Here is a 13,240-nt window from a genome sequence, read left to right as displayed (position 1 = left end):
AAATGTGCCATTTCTGGGGCAGCTGAGAGCTGTTGTTTTTAGTCTGGGAGGGGGCCAATATCCATGACCCCTTCCTAGCCTATTAGTATCAGCCCGCAGCTGTCTGCCTAGTTTTTGCTGGTTATTAATTTTAGGGGGGACCCACGTAGTTTTTTTGTCCGGGTGTCACGACTCTGTTGTCAGGTGTTCCTGGACCTAGGGCTCGTTTCCTGTTCCGAACGTCAGGGGTGCCCTAGCTTGCCCAGTTCCATGGATTACTTCTGATGGTGAAGGTATCGGGGCCATGTACCTTAGCTCCTGAGTCTGATCACAGTCTGTACTCTTCCCCTACCCAGGGAAGAGGGGAGTGAGTAGTAGTGTGCCATAATACTCCAATCAGACTAAGGCTGGTTTCACATTAGCGCATTTTCAGCGCACGCACGGCCGGGGGTAGCTCCGCCCCCGAGCCGGCTCTCTGCCCGGCGTGCCCGCCCCTTGCTTGTAGCGCCGCCTACTAGCGGACAGCGGCGCCTGCGATCGGCGCACCCTATCTTTAGCATAGGGTGCGCAGATCGTGCGCAGGCCGTGCGCTAGTTGCGCTTTGACCTGTGCTGCGCACTTTTGACGGTGCGCCGTGCGCGCCAAAATCAAACTTTTCGGATTTTGGCGCGCACGGCGCACCGTCAAAAGTGCGCAGCGCAGGTCAAAGCGCAACTAGCGCACGGCCTGCGCACGATCTGCGCACCCTATGCTAAAGATAGGGTGCGCCGATCGCAGGCGCCGCTGTCCGCTAGTAGGCGGCGCTACAAGCAAGGGGCGGGCACGCCGGGCAGAGAGCTGGCTCGGGGGCGGAGCTACCCCCGGCCATGCGCGCGCTGAAAATGCGCTAATGTGAAACCAGCCTTACAAGGTAATACAAACAGGGATAACGAAAAATACCAAACATACCAATATACTCACTCAGACAACATAATGTAGAAATGCACTGGAGAGTGGAGGATGGGGTTAAACCAAAGTTGGAGAAGAAAGGGAATTATCACACACTCAAAACCTAGCAATAGTGACAGATAAATCCAACAAACTCCGTATCCAATAACAACCACCAACAACCACCAGCCATGCAGCATAAGCTACTCTGACAATGAGTATTAGCCAGGACCCAGATTATATAGGATATTGGAGTGTATAACCATGCAAATCAGAGAGCTTTAACACTCAAGGAGCTTTCAACTGAGCAGATTAACCTAAAGAAAAGAAATGTACACCATTTAATAAGAAGGGGTATACTATGATTTATTTTTATTGGTTTCAACACTCCAATTAATTAATACCAACTATTGATATAGTTTCAATCAGTTATAATATATATATATAGCTCTTTGAACCTTCCTACAAGGTCATTGAAACTTGTTTCAACCAGATGGTCAAATTGTCCAAGCAGAGCAAATAACTGGCTTACACTTATCTACCAACAAAGGACCTTCCTTGCCATAATTAGATTGGGTGTGTAAACATTTCCCAAGGATGTTATCTGGTCAGGAGACTTTCTCATTAGCATTCAAGGATAGATCAAAGCCTTTTAACTAAGATACATTTGGATGTTTTTGGGGGGGATAAAAGGAGGGTAGATGCGCAGAGAGAGAGAGAGAGACACACAGAGAAAGAGATGTGACAGACCAGAGAGGACACGGAGATGAGACTATCTGAATAATGTAACGTATGAATAATGCCTGTTTCTGATTAATGCATATGTATTTATAGTTTTATATTATTTATATTTTAATCTTATCATTTATATAGTAAATCAATTTAGTAAATTCAATTCTTGTGTGAGCATTTTCTTATTCATTACAATCCATTGGAACCCTTACAATACAAATTGGAGTCAGAAGTGGGATTGTTTTGAATAAAAATGTTAGCAAAATTGAATAAGTTTGTTAAGAGTAGGAAAGCAGTTGAGAGTAGTGTCAGATCTTTGCCAGAATGGGTGTTACCAGGAAAGTGGACCCCAATGGCACAGGAATGTAACAAATATATGGAGGGACAGCGGTTATCAAATCCTCAGGATGTGGCTGGCAAATTTGATCTCTCAAGGTATGATGCAAAAGAGCAGAAAGCTGCAGCAGCCGTTGGATGGATCTGTGTGCAAGTGTCCCAAAGATTACAGGAGGAGATAGACAATTTGCGTTTAGAGCTGCATACAGTTTTAGAGCAAAGGATTAGCTTGCAATCAGCCTTGAGAGAACAAATGAAACAGCATGACAATATGCAAAGGAATTTGGAAGCTTATGTAATGAAAAATGTGAATAAGAATAGGCGCAGGAGGAGACAGCGGCCAGTGTCAGATATTTGTACTGCACAGATTAGAACCATGATTGCACGTGAGAAATGGTCAGATTTGCTAGAATGGGATGGCTGTGAGACAGATGAGGAAGAAAAGCAAGCCAGACCAATTGTGACTACTAAAACTAGGAGAGAAGTCACACAGCGTAGTGGAGATAGGATGGATGCAGGAAACGCAACTACAGGAGCAGAAGCTTCAATGACCGAAGAAACTAGGAATTATACAGCAGGAGAATTATCAGAATTAGCTACCAGGTACAGGCAGCAAGCAGGAGAACCTTTGTTAGCATGGATTCTCAGATTATGGGATCAGGAAGCCGATACTATAATCTTGAACCGTCTTGAGGTAATAGGACTTTGTAGTATTTGTATTGATCCTATGGTGCGTCTAAAATTGAGACGTGCAAGGGACACTACAGAGACTTTCTCTTTGCTGCATTTGGTGAGGGATTCTATGGCACAAGTGTATGACTCTCCCATGGAATTAATACCACAGACACGATGGGAGACTCTTCCAGATGGAGTTCAGAGATTGAGAGAAATCGCAGGTATAGGTGGCTTAACTCGCAATCCTTTGCCTGATCTGAATGATCATTTTGCTGTTGTTGAGGACTGGAAGGGACCAGATGCTGCAATATTGACAGTATTGATGAAGAATAAGTTCATAGATGGTGCCCCCGCATCATACAAAGCCCCATTGTTCACTATGTTCAGTGCACTTATGGGAAATTCCACTACTGTCTACACAGCATGCAATTTAATCTCCCAGCTATCTGCTGTAGAGAGCAAAAGTATCAAAAAATAGTACAGTAAAGAGAGACACAGAGAAAGAGATGTGACAGACCAGAGAGGACACTGAGACGAGACTATCTGAATAATGTAATGTATGAATAATGCCTGTTTCTGATTAATGCATATGTAGTTTTATATTGTTTATTATTTGATCTTATCACTTTATATAGTAAATCAATTTAGTAAATTCAATTCTTGTGTGAGCATTTTCTTATTCATCACAATCCATTGGAACCCTTACAATAAAGAAGGTGAAGTGCTTTTAATCAGTGTAGGAGTAATCAGAAATTGCGGTCTTCTGGCTCCTCTTTGTCGCAGTAAACCCATGACACAGGGTGCCCCATTTTAATAACCAGTAAATGCTAAGTATACAACTGTGAGCTGATATTAATAGCCTGGGAAGCTATATGGGTATTACCCCCTTCCCAGGATTTAAACATCAGCCCCTAACTGTTAGTTTTCCCTCTGCAGGTTAAAAAAAATGTTAGGGGATCTCACACCATTTTTTTCAGAAAACTATTCATTAATGAAAAACATGTACAGTAAGCTACACACGCACTGTAATAATTATGTTACTGACTTTTTTTTTTATAAATTCTTTATTTAAGAATGTTGTTACAGAGATATTATAAGAATACAATTCAGTATAATCAACATTCAAAATTTTACTGAAGGGGTTCAGAAAGAGATAGGGAAAGAGAGGGGAAGGGGAAACATGGAATTAGGTAAGAACGGAAGGGATGGGGTTGGTAGTCCCATTGGATGAAACCCTCTATCTTTAGATTCACAAATGCAAAAAAAAAGAGCATATATATTCATATAAAGCATAAATGGTATATTGCATTAAAATTCTTTCCTTTAAAGCTTAACATTGTTTTGATAAATAAACCATTGGTGCCAGCTTTCATTTAAATTGTCTTGTTTGCGGTGAGCCAGTCAAATTTTTTCAAGGGAGCATATATTGTTAGCCTCGTTCACCCATTCTGCTAGGGAGGGTGGGTCAGTATCCTTCCAATGCCTAGTGATGAGGATTTTAGCTGCGTTAAGTAAGTGAGAGCTCACAGTATAGTCACTTACACATTTGAGCCCAGGACGGACCTGTTTAGATGTCAGACGGAGTATTGTTTGAAAGACTTTCTTTATGTGACTATATATCAATTCCCAGAAGGGTATAATTTTGGTGCATTCATACCATATATAGGCAGGTGTACCTGGCATTAAATTGCATCTCCAACAATAAGAAGAGTAAGATTTGTCAATTCTAGAGAGGGTATCTGGGGTTTTATACCAACAAGAAATAATCTTATAATTTAGCTCTTTGTATCTTATTGAGGGGGAAATGGAGTGGATCTCTTTCCAGAGTCTAGAAATTTCCTCTGGTGATAATGATATATTTAGATCTTTCTCCTATTTGCTAATGAAGTTAGGAGGTTCTGTCGTATCACATAGTAGTTTATAGCTTTTAGATAATTTTTTTATTCGTTTTAAAGTCAAAAAAGATATCATGATTATATTTCAGTGAAGTTATTGGAGATGTTAGAACTCAATTACCTAATTGTTTCTCTTATAATTTCAAACTCTATCTCTGACATTGCAACACCTCTAAATATGGTCCTGAGCTCACTTGTAGAGACGATACTATTTTTTTGAATAAAATGGCCGATATGTATTTAAGGGAGAGTCTCTAGATTTTTGATTTTATTTTTAATGGCTCTGTATCTATTCGGAATCAAGTGTAATAATGGCGTATATGTGCAAATACTAGGAACAAAGTTATATTTTTTATTAGTTCTGTTCCAAATAGATATTGAGAGTTTAGTTAAAGGGTTCTCAATCTCACAATATTTAAATTTATTGTATGGTGTTGGCCAGAGATAGTGGGCAATATTCTTATTTAAAAGATTAAGTTCGATGTCGACCCATAATTTCCTAGGGGGAGAAATTCTTGTTTCCCTTATTCTGGCCATATGTGAGGCGTGTCTATATTTCTCAAAATCAGGTAAACCCAACCCTCCTTTGCATTCCCTTTTTATTAATGTTGAGTGTTTGATCCTACTGCTTTTGTTTTGCCAAATAAATTTGGAGACTAGAGTTTTAATTTTTTGAAAAAAGGATTGTGGAATATTGATAGGTAACACTTGGAGGAAGTAAAGTATTATGGGTAGAGTGATCATTTTCGTAATATTATTTCTGCCAAACCAAGAAATAGGCAGATCCCTCCATGTGGAAACGTCTCGCTCCAGGCTACGAATTAGAGGTGTAAAATTAAGATTATATAGGGAGGAAATGGAGCTATTTATCTTGGTCCCTAAATATGTAATATGAGAGCAATTATTTCTGAATGGAGATTTATTAGATAAGAGGGTCCAATCTTCTTGGTTGACATTAATATTTAACTTTTCTGATTTTTCAATCGGGCTGTTGGATGGGAATATAGAGCAAGGATTTTCCATATAAAGGAATCAGGAAAGCCAAACTTCAATAATGTTTTTTCCATATACTCCCAGTCAATTCGGTCAAAAGCCTTTTCGGCATCAGTTGAAAGAAGAGCGGTTTGAATATTTTTGCATTTTGTGAAGTGGATTATGTTCAGGGTTTTAATAATATTATCTTTGGCCTCTCTACCCCCTACAAAGCCCACCTGGTCGAGATTGATCAAATCCGGCAAGAGGTTCTGTACCCTTTTGGCCAAAATCCTTGCATACAACTTGATATCATTGTTGATCAACGAGATCGGCCTATAGCTGCCACAAAGGGTTGGGTCCTTACCCTCTTTCGGGATAAGAGCAATATGGGCTGAGAGTGCTTCTGTTTTAAATGTATTGGTTCTAGTTATACTATTGAAGTATTTCAACAAGTATGGGGAGAGTTCCTCTTTGAAAATTTTATAATACTCAGTAGAGTATCCATCTGGTCCTGGACTTTTCCCTTTGGGGCTTGTTATGATGACAAATTCAAGTTCATCCATTGTGATTGGGTTATCTAGGGAATGTATTTGCTGGGGTGTTAGTTTAGGTAGGTCTATTGTTTGTAGGTTCTTATTCATGAGTTCAGCTTTCCTTTTCGGATCTGTAGAATATTTTGTTTTTAGATTGTAAAGGTTTGAAGAGAATAAGCTAAAAATATCTGCTATTTCCTCTGTTTTTTAATGTATTTGATCTCGCGAATCTTTAATCTTTTGTATATAAGCTGCGTTAATTTTCTTTTTAACCAGATTCGCCAAATTCTTACCACACTTATTCGCCTGTGTGTATATTTTGAATCTTGAGTATTGCAAGTATTTTTCAGATTCTTGTCTCAATAGTTCTCTGAGTTCTGCTCTAAGTCTAAAAAGATCTTTTTCTAAGTAGGCTTCTTGAGTGATTTTGTGATTCTCCTCTAATACTTTTATTTGGGATAGTAATGAGGCTGTGAGTTTCTCTCTTTCTTTTTTTTCTTAGAGCCCAATTCTAAAAGATAACCCCTGAGCACCGCTTTGTGTGCTTCCCAAACGTTACAGTCAGAGATGTCATTACTACTATTCTCCAAAAAAAATTGTTTAATAGTCTTCCTTATGGACTCTTGAGGCTTAGTATCGTAAATTAAATTGTTATTACGTTTCCAATTAAAAGCGCGTCTTTTTGTGTTACTTAGGATAATGTTGGTGAGCAATGGGGCATGATCCAAATATATTAAATTATCGTAAGAGGTCTTTTTAACTAAGCTTATTAAATCATGTGGTATGAATAGATAGTCGATTCTGGAGTATTTTTTATATACTGACGAGAAAAACAAATAATCTCTTGTTGAGGGGTGTATTATTCTCCATATATCCAGTAGGAAAAGATCTATCAGTGCTTTTTTTATGTGCCTTATTGTTTTATGTGGTATGGATGATTGCCCATTAGAGGTATCAAGAGGGGGGTGTAGGGGAATATTGAAATCGCCTCCTAGAATTGGTACGCCTTCAACAAAGTCGTTAAAAAGCTGAAATATTTTCTTGAAAAAGGGAAGGTGATTCACATTCGGGGCATAAATATTGATTAAAGTGTAAATCCTGTTGTAGATCATACATTTCAGAAAAAGGTATCTCCTGTCTCCATCATGTAAAGTGTCAACGAAATGGTTAATCTTAGTTTCTATAGACCAGAAAAATAACTGAAAAACAACTTGTAACCCATGACACTATTTTAATTGTTATCATCTGTCTACGTGGTTAGAAAATTCTGCCAAGTGGTCAGTTCCAAAATTCTCTCTTTTCTTAGAATAATGTCTAAAATGTCAAGGCCAAGTATTTTGGCCTGTTAGTATTACCGGATGCAGTTCCACGAATTGTTAAATTGATATCGAGGAAGTGCCATATTCCCGTCATCCCCAATTAGACACATAATATATCATTTTGTCATATCTGTTATATAACTATTGTTTTTGCCAACCATCCACCATTTCGCAATTGTTACATAATATTACGGAAATTGTCTATATTTGTCTATTTCCTCTTTTGCGATCCTATAAAAGAAGTACCCATCTTAATAAAGAGAGAGATTAACTTGAAAGACAAGCCTCCTGTGTCTTTTTTTTTACGTCTCCATTCCTAGGATCCTAGGTAAGAGAAGCTCTAAATGAGCTTTACCCGAGGTTGGTGATTAGAGGAAAAATCCCGGTGCTGACAAACTTGGAGGCCCGTAGCGAGATTGAATTCCCCTTTAACTATCAATTTGGACTGAAAAGGATTGCCTTGCTCTGTCGGGGGGAGAACAGAAAGGAGACCCGGGTACGTGAGCCATTTTGGCTCGCATCCTTTCTTGTCTCCCTAAGACAGGGTAGGTAGGTCAGTCTGTCTGGATCTTTGAATGGGAATCCCCTCGGGTAACAAAAATTAAGGTTTGTTTTATTTTTTTATTTTAAGTTTTTTTTAATTTTTTTGCTTGTTTTGTTTCTTTTGTTCCTTGGCTTTAATCTTTTGTTTCTTGGCTTTAATGTAGTTTGTATTGTTTGTGGTTGTATATTTGTATTTGTTTATCTGTCTAAAAATACTAACCATCCTAACATTCTAATTTTGTGTGCTTGATATTGTATTGCCAGTACAAGACCGGGCAACAGATCAGAAGTGCTGCTAAAAATTTTCTTATGAATGATCTTAAATCTTGAAAGGTGTGTGAGTTGAATGGGTGTTATATGTAGAAGGCAGAACTGAAAATAGAAAGTAATGTTGTGTTATACATGTTCCACCCTTCTCACTTTGATTGCTATTCTGGTTTTTTCTTTGGTTGGTGGATTATGTTATTATGTGTTTTTGTTGCTCGGCTAGTTGCTAAGTAGTAGAAAGAATAAGCTAAGTAGTAGAAAGAATAAGCTAAGTAGTAAAAGGATAAGAATTGGTTGATAAATGTCCTGTGCTCAGTGTGTTCAAAGTATAGTTATAAAGAGTTTGCAGACAGATGCGACCCCACGTCACTGGAAGACTGAGGGAAAAATCACGGGAGGAGTTGGCTGGTGGGCTGCCATAACCTGGCTTGGATCTGTGAGAGTGTATATTTTGACTATAAATATTCATTTTAGAGTGCCTCGAGATACCCCGGTCAATTGTGAGATAGCAGAGATATTGCGAAGATTTGGAAGTACAGGAGCCAGTTACTGTCCGGTGGCTTTGAGACACTTTGAGATGAATACTAGTTTGTGAAGTGTACGTGTTACTTGTACATGCCGTGTGAAAGTTGTTTGTGTTCAGTTACGATTTGTCAAAAAAGGGTGAGAAGATTAAGGTCTGATTGGTTTTTGGAAAGAGTACATTTAACGCCAGTTGTTCCTCATCAGTACAGAAGAGCAAATAAATTGTACCGAGTATTTTTCTGTCATATAGTGCCACACCCTCATGCATTATTGAAAAGTTGGTCATACATCTTAGAGACTAGATGGTACATGCCAAGGTGGCAAGATATAGTCTCACATGAATACTATTTTGATCTCTCTGAAATAGACTCAGGAATAGATTTGACATGCTCAGAGTCTAGTGAAAACTCAGGATCTGATTCTGATGTATAAGGAATATGTAGGGCTTGCTTTTGGAATAATATTGTTTGTAGCAACTTATAGTTACCTGTTCTACAAGGTGTGTAGTAGAATCAGGGCAGAACAGAAAGTACAAGTTCAGCTTGTTACTTTAGAAGCAGAGACTGCTGGACATCATAATCGACCAGTGGGATCCTGCTAGATATCGGAACTGAAGATAGGAGTAGCTGACCGTGACGGTTTCCGATATAGACAGTCAGAACTGAAGATAGGAATAGCCGACCTTGACAGTTTCTGAAACAGACAGACAGAGCTGAAGATAGGAGGTGGCTGACCTTGACAGCTTCTGATTTAGATAGCTTTTTGCTATGGGCACTAAGTTTACCAGGCTAGGACGAAACACAGATCCAAGATATAAAATGAGGGATCTGGTGCGCTTGGAACATGGGCAAAAAGCGGTTAAAAATGCTACAAAAATTTTAAAGCAAGCAGGGATGCCGGAGAATGGGTGTTTAGACATTGAGAGATGGAAACGATTTAGCAAAGAGCATGATAAGTGGATCGAGAGGCATGGTTATGAGGAACAAGTGGCTGCTTGGATGAGAACGGCTGAGCAGCATGATCCATATTTTAATACTGATAATGATGATGACGAGAGTGAGTTTGCCCAGAATAGAAGAGGGAGAAATCCAACAGCGCAGGGACAAGCAACAGCCCCTCCTTTACAAAGACAGTGTGTGTCCACGGCTCCCTCCGCCCCTTTGAGTGAGAGAGAAGAAGTCTCAGTCAGTGATTCGAAAGTTACAAGTAGTTGTAGCCCTATAAGGGAAAGAATCATTAGTGGAAAGGACATAGAATCTATGTCCACTGAAGCAGCGACGGCTAGTACTGTGCCTTATTTTTCTTCACCATCATTTTTGTCTCCACCAGATTTTCATATGTCAGGACTCCGTTCTGGTCAGATACCAGTGATTTATCAGACACCAGGGACCCCATTTATTCAGTATGTGGGGGAGAGAATGATTCCTCCTGCATCTCCAATGCAGAGGCAAAAGAGCCCCTTTACTTTTGAATCTTCTCCTCCTACATATTCGGTTACAAATCAATACCCTGCACTTCCAAGGGAATCCCTAGATAGTTTTTCCACCCCAATAAAAAGTTCTGGACAGGGAGGACGGGAGGTTTCAGGGGGAAGTGGGGATGATTTTAGATTGCAAATGACACCCAGTCCCTCCCAAGGTAGTTCACAGGTGGCTAAGCTAAAGTTGATTAGGGAAAATAATGAGTGGAGATGTGAGGACAAACACCAGCAAAGTGAGGATACTCAGGGTTATTCAAATAGAGCTATGAGATCCCTTACTTGGATTTGTAATAGGTGTAATAAGCCACAGGAGAAAGGGAAGATAGAATGTGATTTTTGCAGTAGGGCTGAGAGAAAAGCCACAGTCAGCAGCTTCCCTGTGATAACTCAGACTACGAGCAGACCAACAGATGACGGAGAGGATGAGGGAAAAGTAGATACCACTACGTGGTATAAGCCATGGAGTAGATCTGAACAGTTAGCCATGGCAACCAGCTTCCCCGATCCCTACAAGAATCCCTTAGGATTTTATAGAGCAGTAGAAGGGGTAGCTGATAATTATGACGCAGCCTGGAATGATCTGGAACCACTGTGTCGAATATCGGCTGGAGTGCCTTTGCTTGAGAAGGTGAGGGCAGTCCCGGCAGATGTTAATACGATACGTGAAGTTCCAGAGGATAAGAAAACTAGAGAATCAGGGCGACAGTTTACAGCAAGGTTACACGTAGTAGCCAAGCAGCTAACAGAAGAGTTGACCTCAGGGTTGCCTGAAGTATTTCAAGAACCAGATGAACCTATTGACAAATTCCATGCAAGGTGTGCAGCAGCGTTCACAGACCATGACTATGACCTGAAAAATCCTAGGGAAGCTAGGTTTCTGAAAAGCATGTTTATAACTGGATAAAGAGAGGACTTGAGAGCTGAAGTGATGAAAGTAAGACCTGAATGTGTATTTGCTACCTTGGAGAATTCTCTTCCTGTATTCCGGGGGATAGAAGCCCAAATTAATAATCGCAAAGTAAAAAAACAGCAGAAGCCGGTGCCTGTCATGGTAAATATACCTCCTGATGCCTTTAATAATGCTGTCAGAACTGCGGTCCAAGCATCAGGCATACATAACAGAGCTGCGGGAGGAGACAGAAAAAGGAGAGATGTGGTAATAGACCCAGAGGAGTGCAGACGGAAAGGGCTTTGCTATGAATGTGGCCAGAGAGGGCACCTCAAAAGGAATTGTTTCAGGAATAGAACAACTAACCCAGAGCAGACTCGTGTTTCATTGGTAGCAACTGATGAGGCAGGAAATTTGTCAGATTAGGAACTTGGCAGCCCCCAATATGATTCTGTAATAGTGGTTCCCCCTAGGGATGGTCCAAGGGCCACAACCCAATTACAACTTCCCAATGGGAAGCAATTGAAATGTTTAATTGATACGGGGGCGAGCCGTACTATTATAAGAAAACAAGATATGCCACAACGATTCATGACAGGGAAAACGGTGAAGGGAATAGGAGCAGAGGGAGTGGTTCATCCTTTGTATGAGACAGAACCTATGAATGTACGAATAGCTCAAACTACTGACTTATGTGCCCAATTGTTAGTATCAGAAAAATGCCCCCTGAATTTGATAGGAGCTGATATTTTAAATGCTGTCAATGCAATCATTAAATTTGGAAAAAAGGGAATTACTGTTTCAGGCCCTTTATCGGAAGAAGCAATGTCCACGGTGATGTCCATGATGCGGTTAGAAGAACAGGAAAAACAACAGGTTGAGCAAGATGAGGAGATACTGCAGATGCTTGAGCAAATTCCAGCTGCACTATGTGTAAAAGATAAGACAGATGTGGGTTTGTTAAAAATAACACCTGTTTCTATTAAGTTGAAACCAGGAGCTGTACCAGTACGGATTCGACAATATCCGCTGAGTAAAGAACAAACTGAGGCTATTTCTGCACAGGTATCCACCTATCTGAAGGCAGGTATACTAAAGGAGAAAAAATCCATTTTTAATACACCTCTTTTTCCGATAAAGAAGCAGCAGACTGTGGCAGGGCAACCTGCGGTGTACCGGATGGTACATGATTTAAGGGAAATTAACAAACTAATGATAGTGGACATACCTATTGTGCCAAATCCTCATACCTTGTTGAATCAGATTCCAAGTAATGCAAAATGTTTTACTGTTATTGATCTAAGCAATGCTTTTTTTTCGGTGCCAATTGACGAAGAAAGCCAAATGCTGTTTGCTTTTACACATGCTGGCAAGCAGTACTGTTGGACACGACTGCCTCAAGGGGGAGCTACTTCCCCTTCTGTATTTTCCGAGGCAATGGCAGGAATCCTTCTTTCTTGGCACCCTGAAAGGGAAGATGTGCAGTTGATACAGTACGTGGATGACTTGCTTCTTTGTACCCCAGATAGGCAAGTGTGTCTAAAGGAAACTGCTTCATTACTGATATTCTTGTATCATGAAGGATGCAAGGTGTCAAAGGACAAATTACAGATAGCGAAGGAAAAGGTCATTTTCTTGGGACATTGCATTTCATTCCAATTAAAACATATAACTTTACAGAGGAAAAAGGCCATAAGCCAAGCCATTGAGCCTACCTCAAATACTGCACTGAGAACATTTTTGGGATTGATTGGTTACTGCAGAGAACGGATTCCTGCTGCATCGCAAATGATGCAGCCTCTCTTTGACGTGTTATCCTCATGTAATAAAGGGCAGCCGTACCAGCTGACCTCGGAAGCCAAAGAGGGGTTCCAAAATCTGAAGGAAGCCATCGTCTCTGCACCGGCCCTAGGAATCCCAAACTATGCCCTGCCTTTCCGTTTGTACTGTCATGAATCAGGGGGACATGCTAAAGGGGTGCTTACACAACAACATGGAGGGAAGCATCGCCCCCTAGGATATTATTCAGCCAAACTTGACACAGTAGCACAGGGAGCACCAACATGCATCAGAGCAGTCGCAGCTTGTGCAATACTGAAGGAAAAAGTTGCAGACTTGGTGCTAGATAATCCCTTGGAAATTCTGGTACCACACTCTGTGCAGGA

General features: G+C 40.4%; 1 protein-coding gene across 3 annotated transcripts in view; it reads right to left on the bottom strand.

Moving 5' to 3' along the window:
- LOC141089507 (amine sulfotransferase-like) overlaps positions 1–13,240 on the bottom strand; it is a 315,569-nt gene that overhangs the window by 33,528 nt on the left and 268,801 nt on the right. The window lies entirely within an intron of this gene.

Source organism: Dendrobates tinctorius, unplaced genomic scaffold, assembly GCF_039654945.1.
Source record: "Dendrobates tinctorius isolate UK_male_01 unplaced genomic scaffold, ASM3965494v1 ptg000046l, whole genome shotgun sequence".
NCBI classification, from domain to species: Eukaryota; Metazoa; Chordata; class Amphibia; order Anura; family Dendrobatidae; genus Dendrobates; species Dendrobates tinctorius.
The sequence above is the reverse complement of the archived record's forward strand: the minus strand, read 5'-3'. Positions and strand labels throughout refer to the sequence as shown.